Genomic DNA, 13,660 nt, shown 5'->3' with positions numbered 1-13,660 from the left:
TGGCCATATAAACCCATCCATGCATCCAGCTTATCCGGGGCCGGGTCGCGGGGATAGCAGTCTAAGCAGAGATGCCCAGACACTTCCCCTCGCCCTAGACACTTCCTCCAGCTCTTCCGGGGGGACACCGAGGCATTCCCAGGCCAGCCGGGAGACATAGTCCCACCAACGTGTCCTAGGTCTTCCCCGGGGTCTTCCCGGGAAGGCGTCCAGGAGGCATCCGGAACAGATGTCCGAGCCACCTCAGCTGACCCCTCTCGATATGGAGGAGCAGCGGCTCTACACTGAGTTCCTCCTGTAGTGACCGAGCTTCTCACCCTATCTCTAAGGGAACACCCAGCCACCCTGCGGAGAAAGTTTATTTTGGCTGCCTGTATCCGGGATCTTTGGTCATCATGACTCAAAGCTCATGACCATAGATGAGAGTACCTATGAGTTATGAAAGGCCATATAAACCCATAACATGAAAATAATTATCGACACATGAGCCAGTATTTTAACATCAGTGCATCACATAAAACTCCTACAAATATTGTTCACAGACACCACGGTAATAGCAAATATCCTAAAACAACTGCAAGTGAGTTGTAATCTGATTATTTTAACTAGTATAAACAGGCCCAACACAAGAAATGTTCCAGAAAGCTGCGGCTGATCTGCCAACAGGATCTTGCTCCTAGGGTAGCTTGCTGTGGAGGGTCTCTCAGGAAATGTTTAGGAACTGTCTTGAGTTCAGAACTGGCACAATTTAACTCCAGATTCCAATACACAGAATAATTTCACTCCACTGCTGAAGACACACACACACACACACACACAAACAAACAAACACGGCTCACTGCACAGGATCTCAGCAAGCAAAAACCTTGAGCAACAGATTGAATCAACATGACAGCCCAAAACAAGGATGCTATTTCCATTTGCACACGACCAAATCCTACACACAATGCGTCCACACACACACACACACACACACACAGCATGTGCACGCCTCCTCCACTTTCATGGCACTAGATGCCATCGTATCAAAGCCATCTGTGTACCAGCAGTACTGGCACCTTGAGTAGAGAGAAAGCGAGGACAGAGCTGGCTCTGCTTTGGCAACAAAGAACCAAGCTTAACTACAGCCGATTGTACCAGAGACGGATTTGGAACTCTTGCACTTTAAAACAAACTACCGAAGGGAAAGTTGACAGGTTTACAAGGTGTTACAGGCATTATTTATCTAGATTTATTTAAGTGATCTAGCAAATTGGCAGTCTTTGGTATCTATATCCATCCATCCATCCACCCAGTGTATTTATATACTGTATATACAGAATTTATTTGAAATATATATATATTTTTGTAACAATGTAGAATTCTTTGATATCTATCTATCTATCTATCTATCTATCTATCTATCTATCTATCTATCTATCTATCTATCTATCTATCTATCTATCTATCTATCTATCTATCTATCTATCTATCTATCTATCTATCTATCTATCTATCTATCTATCTATATATCTATCTATCTATCTATCTACCGAATTATTTATTTGAAATATATATATTTTTGTAACAATGTAGAAGTCTTCATATCACTTTTGAAAATATGCACATATGCTCACAAAGGCGGCATTTATTTGATCACAAATTGAGTAAAAATAGTGATATTGTGAAATATTATTACAATTTAAAATAATTGTTTTCTATTTAATAAATTTAATGATATAATTTATTCCTGTGATATCAAAGCTGTATTTTCAGCATCATTGCTCCAGTCTTCAGTGTCGCATGATCCTTCAGAAATCAAATCATTCCAATATTTGCTGCTCAAGAAAAACTTCTTCTTATTTTTTTTTTATCAGTGTTGAAAACAGTTTTTTATGGAAACAATTCAAACATCTGTGGATGTGGAAAGAGAGTAATTAATACTTCAATTCATCATGGATGCATTTAATTGATCAAAAGTGACAGTGAATGTATAATGTTACAAAACAAGATTTCTATTCAATACATGCTTTAATAAATAAATGTGAATAAATGCTGTTTATTAACCTTTCCATTCGTCAAGGAATCCTGAAAAAAGTATCACCATTTCCACAAAAATATTGAAGGAGCACTAATAATCAGAAATGTTTCTTAATCATCAAATCATAATATTCAAATGATTTCTGAAGGATCATTCAGCTTTGCATGCTGCCTTGTTTTGACGTGTTTTGAAGTCTGATCTTCCTTCTGTATTTTTTAAATTCATTACTTGTTTAATTTTTTAGGGGATGTGTTTTTTAGTTCAAAAAACATAGCAAAACTTGCCTGGACTGTTTTGGGAAACATTTATAGAAGAGTAGAAAAAAATAGTCTAATGTGATTGTCACACAGCCTGCAAACAACACAGGAGGACAGGGCAAATGTATTACCAACAAACCTTAAAGTAATAAAATGTCTACTTATTTTATGTCTTGTATTTACAGTCTACTTTATATATCAGGTGCCTTATTAACTTACACTGTGCCTTATTACCTCTTTCTAGCACAGTGCCAGGTAAAATATATAGTAACACACATAACAGGGAATTTACAGTTGTCAGGTTGGTGGATGGCGATTGATCATCCTGACCCAACCTTAATCACGGTGACTCACATTAAAAATCATTTTCAGATCCGTCTTCTCACTACAGTCTCATTCAGTCTGAATTTGAGCCAGACGTCTGGCTGAGAGGGTTGGCGAGCGTACTATCAAGATTGTCTCTTTGGGACTTTTAAAGAGGGTTTGAGTGTCCCCACTGTTCTTTACCTTGGGGAACAAGTGTCTTTAGGGTGTGGAGCCAAGAGTCTACACAGCACAGATAAACTTACCCTGCAGCTACTGATATGAGATGTTTTAATGGTGAATTCACATGTGCTCTATGTGTGTATGCATGTTCAGTCATCAGTTAAGAGTAAAAAACTACAAATAGGGTACATGCAGGACTTTTTACAAAATTGTATAAAAAGTCAAATTTTGGGGCGAATTATCTCTTTAAGGTGTGGTCACATTAGCGGAATTTTGCATGCAAAAAATGTCTATTGTCAATAACGTAGAGATGTATGATTCGGAGCAAAACATTTCTTAAAGCATTTATTATTCTTAGTTCACAGCGCATTACAAATATGTTAACAAATACAACCGTATTTTAAAGATGTATCAGTAATTTTGACCATTGACAAAGATTAATAAATGCTGCAGAAGTATTATTTATTGTTAGTTCATGTAACACAGAATTTTAACCGACATCGTCTGACACAGTATATGTAAAAGAACAATGTTTACTCATTCTCTGTGTTACCAGGACTGAGAAATCCACAGCTCCAGGGGCATTTTTTTTTTGAAAACTACAGATTATAATACCACATTTTCGTATTCCCGCCAAAAGACAGTCGGATCGACAGAGGATTTTTAACAGAATAGTTCATGGTGTTCATGCTCAACATGGTTTTAAATATTTGTAGATTTTCTGTCAAGGCTTTCTCTCCATATTTTTGATTCATTGCAGCCTTTAGCCACCGCCTACACAACACGCTGGATCCTTCACTGGAAAGCAGAAGTAACTCACTCCCGCTAAATGTTTATTCTTAGAATTCTTGCACATGGGAATCATACAAGTCAACACCATTATGAATAAAAGTTTGATAAGAACAATTTCCTACTAAAGTAAGGCAGTAATTTGACAGCATATATGTGTTTTTATAGCAGACTGGTGGGAGTGGCCTTGGACAGCAACATGCCCAGTGCATTATGGGTGTTGAAGTTTTCTTATTTGGCAAAAGGGAAGACAACAGCCTTTTTTCCCCTAGTTAGGTAACACAGATTTCGCCCTTCTACTGTATAGGCAAGTTTATTATTTAAGTTTTATTGAAACCCCATTTCACTAGCGGTGAAGTACCCCTTTAACTGATATAGTTTAAAAAATTAAACCTTACTGTAAAGTGTTAGCAAAGTCACTTTCAAACCAAGCACAAAACATTTTCACACTCACGTGCAACTTCTAATTGTGCGGATTCATGGACTGACTGGGTTTGAAATTTGATGGTAAAATTGACCACACCTCAAAAACTTATTATGAAGTAATTGGTTTAAACTAGGGCTGTCAAATGATTAATCGCAATTAATTGCATCCAAAATAAAAGTTTGTGTTTACATAATATATGTGGGTGCACTGTGTATAATTATTTTGTATATATATAAATACACACACATGCATGTATATTTAAAAAAAAATATTATGCATATATAAAATATTTATATTTGTATATAATATAAATTCATATAGTACTAATATAGTATTATATTATTAATATATATAATATAAATACAGTATATACATGAAAATATTTCTTAAATATATACAAGCATGTGTGTGTATTTATATATATATAAAATATTTATACACAGTGCACCCACATATATTATGGAAACACAAACTTTTATTTTGGATGCGATTAATCAAGATTAATCGTTTGACAGCCCTAGTTTAAACATGAAATATTAAGAAGCAAAATGATAATTATTCATTTTAAATCGCACATGACGCAAAAACCGACTCATGGTTTAGTGAACGAGTCAGGCTGGGTAAATTTAGTAAGGGCTCTGCCTCTGAAGAGTTTTGTGAATCTTTTTGACTGACTGAATTTGATGTAATGCACTGAGCAGTGTTCATGTGACAAGGAAACACTGCCATGCACTCAATAAAAATAATGCCACCTTACAGGATCGCCAAGAGCAACAAGATTTAAAATATTTGTTCTAAATGTTTAAGTTTTGCTGCATTTACAACCATTTTGTTCACAGTCTGGATCGTTTCTGCATTAACGAGAACATAAGTAAATGGCGCAGTTTCTACTTTTGGGTGAACTATCCTTGGGCTCCTCCAGACTTAAAAAAATGACTAGTGCACAACTGGCTCCAAAAATGAAATATTTAGGAGCAAAAATCCTGTAGCTGTCAAATGCAATGATTCATTTTGAATCGGACATGACCAAAAAAGTACTCCCAGTGCAGTGAGGGAGTAAGGCTGTTTTGCGAATCTTTCTGACTGACTCATTAAGAACCAGTTCATAAGAGTCATTTTTTTTTTTTTTTAGAATTGGACGTAATGGTCGTGCCAGCTCAAGGGACTGGCAATAAGATTATTTTGAATTAGTGTTTCAAATGTTTATTTTTGTTGCATTTGTAACTATTTTAGTCTGGATCCCTCCTTTAACATTTCTAAAGTAATATGACTTTTTATATTTTAGGGCTAGTGACTATTGCTTTAATGTTTTTGTTAAGCAGTGATGCGACTTTTAAGAATCATCTACAATGTAAATGACGACCGAAAATAAAACAGAGATCTACAGGTAGCCCACAAGCAAAGATACACTGATTTCCATGCATGTGACAACCACAAACACATACAGTGCTGAAACATGATCTGCTATGTGCTGATAACTCTCATTTCCTGTTTTTTTTCTTTTTGAAAGCCAGCCAACTTCCTCCGTGCCTCGTGCATCTTCATCCAGGCAATACATCATGTGACAGAATGACAGGGTAAAAATGAGAGAAGATGCCAGAGCATAAGCAGTCAAGAGTAAACAGTCCAATCAGTTGGAATGTTAGATGGGGTTTTTAATGAAAGAGGATCAATCTGTTCCCTTTCTAGGGACTCTCTCTCACCATTTACTGACACCTGACTTTCTGCTCACTAACCTTGATGGATGGATATAATTACATGTATGAAATTGAATGATTCACTGAATTTTATGCTGAAAATCTCAGATGTAAAAAAAAATCCTTTAACAATGGCAGAAACTGGGCTTTCATTTAAGAGACAGACAGACATTAACCCTTGTGCTGCATTAGATTTTTAACACCGTTGAGTGCATTAAGGACCAAAAATGGCGACATATTAAACATTGCCTAAAATATTATATATTATTATTATTTTCCACTTTTACCAAGTTAAATCTTTTAACCAGCATCAGTCCTCATCATAACTACCAAAAATGTATTCAATTTCAGGATTTTAACCCTTTAATTACCAGTTTTGTTTGCGAAACCATCGATTTGTATAAGAGGAAAAAACACAAAAATTCAATTATTTTCAATAAACTAAATGCAAAGAGAAAACTTTAGATTTGGATTATCACAGTCCCACTTTGCAAAAAATCCCACTTAGCGCGTTAGAGACCAAAAATGGCCACCTATTAAACATTGCCTATTGCCTAAAATAAGGTGCATTTCCACCCATAGGGAATAAATATGTAGTGACGTCATCTGGTGGAATACACTATATAATGCAAATATAATGCTTTTGCTTCAAAATGAAAGGATGTTTGTGCAAAAATCATGTTTCATGTATTACTGACAGCCTCAGATTTAAACAATGTTTTAATGGGTTTCAATGGGCCATTTTTGGTCTTTATGGTGCTGAGTGTTACTATTTGATCTACACAGTGTGTGTTATACATATTTTGCAAAATGGGATCACATTTTTTACATGTATCCAAAAAGTCACAATTTTGCCAAATTTCATACCATTTGCATTAAAACAGCCAAAATGGTCAAAGAAATTAAACTGCAAAAGACCAAAAATGTCCCTAATGCAGCATAAGGGTTAAGTTAATTTCTGTACGGGATCGAAATAGATTAGATAGGGAATAGATTTTCATTAAACAATATAATCTATTCTAGTCATATTTTTGTGGGATGAAAATAATTAGGATGACATGATTAAACTTCAACAGATACATTTACGTATCATTTATGTGATCTTAGTAACAGCTCTGAATGATTCACTCAGAGTGAGTCTGATTCGAATGGCTAAAGTGGCGATTACACAACACTTTTTGTTCTATTGACTTGCATTAAAACACATAAAAACATGTGACTGCATGTGAGGAGCATTTGATCTGATGAACTCTGACCTGCAAATTCGTATGACATGAAGACTTGTGGCCAATAGAAGATCAATATATCATGATGTGACCTCTGAAATGAATTCAAATAATGCAAACTTTAAAAAAAAAACAATTATTTTGAGAAATAAAATCAAAACAGTCAAAGAGCCTAAAGTTTGCCAAACCAAACAATTTCAGGTGAAAATCTATGCACTGCTCTACACAAACTGACTGAATCTTCATGACTGAAATGTCTACCAATAGCCATGAAATCCCACAGTCTCTATGTTAAAGCCAGTCCACTGGTTGATGAGATGACAGATGTGCGGTCAGCCCGATAGACTTACAATGGATGTAAACAGCTCCTGCCTTTTCAATGAAGTCACTGTGGTAATTTGTAGCATGTGATTTACAGAGCTTCGCATAGACTAGAGGATCAGAGTCGATGAAAAAATGCCACAAACTGGGCCTGCATCCAGATGCCTTACCTGCTGCCAGGAGCGGCAGGCATAAAGAGGAGAGGCTTGGAAAGAGGGGAAAATGGGTTTCTTGAATTACCTTTCAGTTGTGTATGCATGAGTTTATGAGTTTACACCACCAGATATCTCATCCACCTGCCTTCCTGAGAAACAATGGGAACACAGACAAGACCAGAAAGCATCCAGGATGGGGTATACATTTTTGTGTGAAATGAACCTCCTGAGCAGCTAAATGACTCTGAGAATTTCATGGCCAAATTAACTGAATTCAAGACTATAGTGTGGACTGTACCACTTTTCACACTAACCAAACAGTAGTCCACAAAATTAGAAAAATTGTGTCTTAATTCACAGTATACAATGACATATTTTAGTGTTTTATTTTATTATTTATTTAGACATTTTAAATATCACTGTTTTCAATGACATTTACATGAACTTAATTATCATCTTATAGAATAAGCCAGAATCGCGGTGCATACTAAGTATGCATGCATACTTGTGTAAATAAACATTTATTTTTAAGCAAACTATTAAGCTTTATGCTGACATATATGTTGCAAATGCAAACATTATGCAATAAAGGAGTCTGTGGCTTTAAGAGAAGTTCATAATTTGTGCAAACCCTGCTGAAAAAAAAAAAAAAAGTTTAAACCAGCAAATGGTGGTTACACTGCCTGGTTTGATGGTTTTAGCGGCGTTTGGCAGGCTACAAAACCAGCTAGACCAGGAACACCACCTTAAGCTGGCTTTTAAGGGTCAGCAGGGACACGGCTTTGTTTTGGGATAATGCTAGTGCTAGTTCACCAGAACAACATCTAACTAACACAAACCAGATGCAAAAGCATTATGTGTGAGAAAAACACTGTCACTGGAACACTGTTTCGGTCCAGCTAGATGAGTATTCAGTTTCATCACGGCCTCACTGGTCTGGGATACTAGATTGAAAATATAGCTTTTGGATAGAGCCACTTCCTGAGAGGGGGGTGAGGGGAAACACACTTGGTGGGGGGAGGTGAGAGGAGAAAGAGAGAAGGAAGGGTCCCAATCTGGTACACATGAGGTCATTTCTGGGAAGAGGAGAGAGAGTACGCCCAGATTTCACACCATGAACAACAGACTCACAGATGCACTGTCTGTCTGCCTATCTGTCTCTCTTGCTCTCTCTCTGCCTCTCTCAAAAAAAGAGATTATGTGCTGATTATTCATAAAAGAAAAACATGAGAAAGGCATATAACTGTTTTAGTATGAATATTCATAAGGTGTCTACCGACTTTCTAATGACATTTTAAATATACATTTTATATATATTATTATTATATATATATATTATATATATTATAGCCTACTGGCTAATTCTGGCACACTGTACATTTAATCATGTATCATTAGTGTGCATTGTCCCTGTTAAATAAACCTGAAATAAATAAATAAATAAATAAATTATATTAAAATATGTTTCAAAAGTACAGGGATATGATTTTTTTATTTTAATTTTAAACTAGAATTATGCTCTTAGGCTCACCAGCCAGAGCTGCATTAATTTGATCAAAAATGCAACAAAAACAGTTATGCTGCTTGACATTTTTGTGAAAATCTTTAACCTTTCTCAGGATTAGCTGAAAGTTTAAAATAACAGTATTTATTATAAATAGAAATCCTTTTTTAAAACTATGAATGTCTATAATTTTGATCAATTACATGTGTCCTTATAAATAATGAATCTATTTCTTGAATTTTTTTTTTTAAATCTTAGAATTAGAACTAATTAGAACTAAAAATTAGAAAAATCTGTTTATAATAAATTAAGTGGATTATATTGTATCACGCCAACTACCCAATATTATTTAATGTCAGTTGCCACTTCATACACATATTATACGCTGTTTTCCTCATGGGGACCGCTGGCTGGACCCCACAATGTAGGTGATTTGGTCCACACAATGTAATATACACAGAAACACACACACACGTACACGTTATGTTTTCAAGTTTTAGGGGGACTTTCCAAAGACATAATGTTTTTTATACAGACAAATTCTCTGTTTATTCTCTCCCCTTACACTAGCACTATCCCTAAACCCATCCATCACACAAAACTTTCTACATTTTCAAAAGAAAAAAACAAAAACATCCCATCGTATGACTTAAGCGGTTTTCTTCATTGGGGACCAAAAAATGTCCCCACAAGGACAAGGATTTGCAGGTTTACCAGGCCAGCTGATCCAAGATCCAAGTGTTATGTAATGCTGACAAGTGAACGCGTCCTTCTGGCAACTTTCAGGAGCCTGGTGACAAATTGTAAACGTGGACCGACTGGACCGTTACCAACATAAAACACACATACATCCATAACATAAGGTCTTTAAATCCTGCACAGTCAGTGATTGTGATAACTAGACTAAAATAGAGATCCCACAAACATCAAATATCTTTGAGGCTTGATCATGGAAATCCATGACTAGACAAAGCTTCACACTCGCAAAAAGCCGATGTCTCCACTAAAGCGTGAACTCCAGAGACCATGTGACCCAGATTCCCAGCATACTCTTATTCAGCATCTATGTGTGTTTTTCAAACGTCACTTTCATATGAACTCTTTACTTCCAATGAACATGAACAGAGACAGCCTAACAACACTGAAGTCACACCCCATTATGTGCAGGGCAGATGGAGTGGTACTTAGCACAAATTAGCTTAGCAGAAGCCTGCGTGAGGCAGCATTATCATCACACGCGGTGTGGCCCCGCAGACCACCTCAGCACACCCGCATTAGATTCAGCACAGGGTGATTTATCCAACACGCAAATTCCTCCAGCCATTCTAATCTCAAAACCTCCAGACAGCCGACCTGAGCGCTTCTCCCCAGATGACACCAAAAGGAGAGCCATCTATGGCCCAAATCCATTACCACACTCAAGAAAATCAATGATGCAGCATGGATTTGAGTGGACTGTTTATAACAGCAGTGCATTTATTCTCAGGACAGGAACTTTGTTATTTAACTTATTTTCTTTAACTAAAAATATTAAAACACATTTTAGTTGTTTAGTTAATAAAGCTGAAATTGAAAGCTAATTCAAAATATTAATAAAAAAAACATAAATAAATAAAAACAGAAGTCAAAGACAGTACAGGCTCATTAGCACATGTAAACAATATAAATGTGGCAATCGGGACGAGTCCGAGAGCTGTGCATGAGTGTTAATGAGTTGAGGGAGGATAAAAGGAGGAGCGACGACAGTGAAGGATGAGAGAGGCCCAGGCCTGGAGTTTACGTTGTCTATTGTTTGTGTTTCTGCGACCGTCGTCCAGGAGGGGCTGACACTTTACTTTCGTTTTGTGTTTGTGCTAAACGTGCTTCTTCCCTTATCAACTAACATTACAATAAACTACGGCCTAAAGCCATTATACAGCCATAAGCCAGCCACTTATTAATGTCATAATTAAAGTCTGCCCGACACCAACTCAATCATATAAACATTAGACGTGATTTGTAATGACATCATCAGAAAATGTCACATTTGTTAGTATCCCGTGGCCTGACTTCACCTGTTGTTTCCTAATATGCCGAGGCGTGCGCATTGCTACCGCGTCTAGCTATTTTTCCATTTGTCAATGACATTTGCTCGGTTTAACAACATCTGATTTGATTAAATGCTCCTGTGTTCACTCAACCAAGTGCACAACGACCCACACACAACAATCTCCCTTTCACTTTTTCCCTTTCTCGCATACTATTGATAAAAATCGCCCGCCCCTATTCTCTGAGCGGCGACATGAACTCATAAGAAAGATGGTGAATTGATTACCACCAGAAATGTCACTAGCAGGTTTGTATTTTTAAGCTGTGATTTATGATGCATTTGTGACTGACACCTCAGATATTTACAGCCGTCAATCATTATTCTTCAAGGATGATGCTTCTATCGCCCTCCTAAACGCCTTAAGGCCGGTTTACACAGAACACGCACAATATTTTCTGCTGTTAAAAATGCGAGACGCAGGTCATTGTAACGAAAAATAGCACTAGGTATAGAGATGGATTTTTTACAAGTTGAACTTCTTATAACTTGAGCATTTTTAGAATGAGATGCTGCAAAAGACGTGAACGCAACAGTTCGAGACCTCCATCCAGCCCATTTACATTGAAAAACAATGGAAAAGTAGCTCAGTGGAATGGAAAAACGTGTTCTGTGTGAACAGCCCCTACGTCAGGAATCAGGATAACTGCCCACACAGGTTATAGTAACCTAATCCCATTTTACTAGTAAGATCAATGCAAAAGCCCTGGGCCTAAAAAGATAAGAAGGCAGAATCAGAGCATAGGTGAGCTAAAGCTAATAAGCAAGACAGATTCTCCTCTCTGTGGATTTCTGGATTGCTTCGGCCCAGGGCGGTTTGACTGGGGAATCTGTTGTAGCAACTAGCAAGTTTAACTGCGAGTTTTAGCTAAGGAGAAGTTTGAATCATCATGACTGAAGTGAAACTTTTAACATCTCATACTATACGAAAGCATATTGCATGACACCTGCAACACTCTCTGCAACCTGCTGTAAGCAAAGATGGAAAATCATCTCTAATATTCCCCTATTCTACTTTAAAGCATCCTCCTACAATAGATTTACATGCATTCAAGGTCAATAAACACTAAAATTTTCTCATAATATACATTGTAGTGTCACATCTTTTCTCACAGTGCCAGAAACGGGTCGATAAAGAATTGTCTCTCCTTTCCCAAGAACCTGCTCTGATTGGCCAGATGGCCCAGTCTGTTGTGATTGGTCTATCGCTTACAGCATGTGTTGGAAATGAAACGGCTATTTACATTTTTTAATTTGGCGTGTCGACAACACGAACAAAATTCTTCTAGGCCAATAAATAGGATGGCATTATGCATTATCAGTCTTAAATCTTTTAAACTTTGCAGACCTTTTACATTCTCAAACAGCCACATTGCATGAAAAGAAATATAAAAAAAAAATCACAATAGGGTCCCTTTAAACCGGGGAAGAAATAGGTCTTCTAAAAAGATAATGGCATGAAACAGTATTCGCAAAAGAGCAGTCAAACCAAGCCCTATGGCAATAAGACAGCAAGATGATTTTAGGAACTGGGTAATGGAGATTTATGTATAGGAAAGTTGATTCTCTAAATGAGATTTAAATTCTGTGTATTAGTGGGAGTCTTTATTAAAGACTGCTTACTTCCAGTCAGCTAAATCTTCTACACAACCACCACAAATTCACACCAAGTTTACTTTGAGAGCTCAGATGTCGGCACTTCGCTTGTTTCCCTGTCACACTGGTCCTTTCGTGGGTGCCAAGACACCCACACAGTCACATAGGAATTCAATAAATTGAGGGAATGGGAGAGAACCATGCTGTTTTGTGTCAGTTGCTAAGCAAGGTTAATCAGCCCAATGACAATGTTGACGTTCGGCTCGGATCTCAAACAGCAGCATTGACCCACAATGACACACTTAGGAAAACAGCCTCTGCTTTAAAACATAAAGGGTGAAGACAATTTTTGTGTCTTCTTGAAATGTCCTCACACTGTCCATCTCTCTTTTGACCTAAGAACAATCAAGAACAATCTTGACATTATAGGTCAAAGTGCAGTGATTCCTAACAGCATTGTGCATTAACAACTAAGCCACTCCATCATCTATTGTTTGACTATGGTAATGCCATTGCCAACTAACAAGTTGTATTGATTCATTGATCCAACCCAAAGCCTTTGGTTTGCACCGTCCGTCATCCATTAAAATTCACCCAATTGTGCGGTTCAGGCCCTCTGTAAACTATAATAAGAATAATGAATAATGTTTTCAATTAAAACGCCACTTGACAGCCGTCCTTCCAGTCGTTGAGTTGCTTAAGGTGCAGATTAAGTTCAAAACTGCACTGTCACCTGAGCTATACAGCTGTCATGTAAATATCTTTCTGAGTACCTAAACAGACATCAGTAAAATAATAATAAAACACGTTATGATTCAGGATTGTAACCAAGTCGTCTGATGAGACGGCATTTTGGATGGAGTGGGGCTCACTTCCATGGCAATTCATAACCATTTTTTTTTTTCAGGTTTTCAAATTCGGAATCTTATTTGCACATTTTTCATACCAAGTCCCACTGGCAGTTTGATTTAGGTGTAGAACTTCATGCTTTTTTTCTAAAAAGCTTATGTTTCTACAAATCACATCATACAAATCAATGGGTTCTATAATTAGTTTGATCAATATAGCTATCAATATACATTAGGTACCAGTAATC

General features: G+C 36.9%; 1 protein-coding gene across 1 annotated transcript in view; it reads right to left on the bottom strand.

Annotated features, from left to right (window-relative positions):
- LOC120489560 (inactive phospholipase C-like protein 2) overlaps positions 1–13,660 on the bottom strand; it is a 72,549-nt gene that overhangs the window by 57,466 nt on the left and 1,423 nt on the right. The window lies entirely within an intron of this gene.

This window comes from Pimephales promelas, chromosome 3 (assembly GCF_988280905.1).
Source record: "Pimephales promelas chromosome 3, fPimPro1.hap1.1, whole genome shotgun sequence".
Classification (NCBI taxonomy): domain Eukaryota; kingdom Metazoa; phylum Chordata; class Actinopteri; order Cypriniformes; family Leuciscidae; genus Pimephales; species Pimephales promelas.
Note: the sequence above shows the minus strand (reverse complement) of the source record. Positions and strands in the feature narration are given on the sequence as shown.